This window comes from Mus caroli, chromosome 14 (assembly GCF_900094665.2).
Source record: "Mus caroli chromosome 14, CAROLI_EIJ_v1.1, whole genome shotgun sequence".
Lineage (NCBI taxonomy): Eukaryota > Metazoa > Chordata > Mammalia > Rodentia > Muridae > Mus > Mus caroli.
The window spans coordinates 28,866,300-28,869,032 of record NC_034583.1 but is presented as its reverse complement, the minus strand read 5'-3'; the positions used below and the strand labels follow the sequence as shown (position 1 = coordinate 28,869,032).

Genomic DNA, 2,733 nt, shown 5'->3' with positions numbered 1-2,733 from the left:
CCCTTCCTCTTCCCTATGCCCATATGCCTGCCCTTCCTCTTCCCTATGCCCATATGCCTGCCCTTCCTCTTCCCTATGCCCATATGCCTGCCCTTTTGTCGGGCCAGGGTGTTTTTCCAGCAACGAGCCGGGGAATGGACAGTCACAGGCTTGCGGATGATCAGCCCATCTTTGATCAGCTTCCTGATCTGCTGACGGGAGTTGGCATTGGCGATTTCAATTGCTCTCATTGGGATCCAACCAGACCTTCTTTTTCTCGCAGTGGAGGACAATAGAGGCAAGCCTCTTCTGTAGCCTGAGCATACTCATGGCTTCCCAGCCTGCTTTCTTATAGAACTCAGGACCACCAGCCTAGGAATGGCACTAGCCACAAAGGGCTGGACCCTCCTCCATTGATCACTAATTAAGAAAATGCCTTGCTGCTGGATCTTATGGAGGCATTTTTTTTTCCATTTGAGGCTCCCTCCTCCCTGATGATTCTAGCTAGTGGCAAGTTGACATAAAACCAGCCAAAATTGGGATTTTTTTCAAGTTGTATTGTATTTTGCATTATAAAATGAGCATGAAAATTTGGACCTATAGTTAAAATTTATCTTGTAATGTGTTTGGGTTTCAGGTTTGCAAGGGATGGAGGAGAGATGATTAATCTCACATATCAACTTAATGTAATATGATGAATCATCTATAAATGGGCCTCTGGTTGCATTTGGGGGGGGGACTGTTTTGATCAGGTTAGCATTCACTGATATGGTGTCATGAGCTGTATAGAAAGAAGAAAAGAAGCTGGGAACAAGGGTTCACTACTCTCTCCTTCCTGTTTGCAGACACAATGTGACCAGGTGCTTCCAGGTTCCACTTTCCTCACTTCCCTGTATTGTAGACCGTGATCACAAAGCATGAGCCCAGGAAAACAGTTATTTACATTGACTTTGTCTTGTTATTTTACCAGCACAACAGAAAAAGCCACAACAACAAAGAGAGACAAGNGAGAAGAAGAAAGAAACTATCCCTTAGCACCCACATCCATTAACCCATTTCTACTCCATACAACCTGAAATTTCCACAACACCTCCAAATGGTGACATCAAACAGAGACTTAGACTTTAAGACATGAGACTGTGGGTAACATTTCCTATTTAAATAATAGTGAAAGAACTCACTGACATGACCTGCCCCAGAATTTTCCTCATAGAATTTTTCTGGTTACCATATTGTCTTGGATATGGGTGTGATTTCTTTTCTGGTCTCTTCATCTTGACTTCTTCCGTGGTCTGAGATTTTTCTATTTCTCCAGAATGCCTAATGTTCATCCTCCAAAGGAAGAACCCTAAATATATAATTTGATCTCTAAAATAAACCAGAGAATCTTCATTCTTTAATTCATCTTTATACATGCCAGTTTCCCTATCTATAGAAATGTGGACAGAATTATATTTCTTGCTATTGGGAAATTAAATAAGATTATGTTTATAAAAGATGCCTAGAATGGTAGCTGACATATGGTATGCATGCAAACATTTTTGACCTATAGTCTGTCATATTCTTGTCCTGGACACTAATTTATCCTTTATCTTCAAGCATTATTCATCTTCCTGGATTCCTTCCTATATTTCTTTTTATGATGGCACACTTTCTGTGGTTTGCAGAATTCTGCTNCTTGGAGATTGGAATAGCAATTGTCCATTTCCAGTGTGTTGAGAGCCTTACATTTTATATATATATTAGATTCTCAGGAGGCATCTACAGAAANTTGTTGATTCCATCTGAAAATTCACTTTTTACTGTGATATTTTTCTATCTCTGCCAAGAGACATGAAAGCACTGGAAAGACATGGGTGTCTTTAGATTCATGTAGTGACTCCAAGTCTCTCATTCCCTCATGGTGGTTCAATTCTTTTCTTCCTAGCCCAAATACCAGGGTCTTGAAGAAGAAGCAAGTGACTATGAGAGAATTCACATAGTCTTCTTTAATCATCTGTATTCTACACCTGACGTCAATTTGGGCTTCTCCAGGCTTTCAGAGTCACTGAGAAGGCCTTTATTCAATCTTTTACGTTTTTGCACATTGCAGCTCACCCTGATCCCTGCCTATCCTATCCATTTCACCATGCATTTCCCATCTCTTGAGGGTTTAATTTTATAATTAGAAATAGACACTCTTCAGTGGGCTGATTCAATGTCCTTTTAGAAAATGCCTTACCTATCTGACAGACAAAATGATTACCTTCTTCTATACTTGTGGCTGGGAAGGTCTGAGGTAGATGTAGCTATGTTGTACTAATCAATACCCATTGCTCTGTAGTTATTTAAAATGGCAGACAATTGCTTGAGGGCAGAGACCAAGGCTCATCTTTTTATCTTCTTTACCCAGAGCAGAGTTTGGAACTAAAGGGAACAATAGCCACAATCTATTGAGGCTTTACTAGGTACCAGGCACTTTCAGTGCATTATCTTGTTCAGTAATCACTGCAATCACATGAAACAAATGGACAGCCTTAATTACAAGGGGTGAGTTAACAGGTCCAAGATCCTCCTGTAAAGGAGGGGTCTGGGGTTCAAACACCATTGACTAAACTCCAGGGCTGGGGTCTCTGATACTATACTGTCTGACTCACCCTTGTGAGCCTCAGAATGACTATTGAATTGAGCAGGAGAACAATTCTTTCTCTTAAGGATACTTTTCAAATGCAAAGTGGAATCTTTTTTTTTTTTTTTTTTGAACAATATCTTCCT

The 2,733-nt window shown here is 40.3% G+C and overlaps 1 pseudogene; it reads right to left on the bottom strand.

The window, feature by feature from the left end:
- Positions 1-309, bottom strand: part of LOC110309703 — an 812-nt pseudogene extending 503 nt beyond the window's left edge.
- Positions 310-2,733: the final 2,424 nt, after the last annotated feature.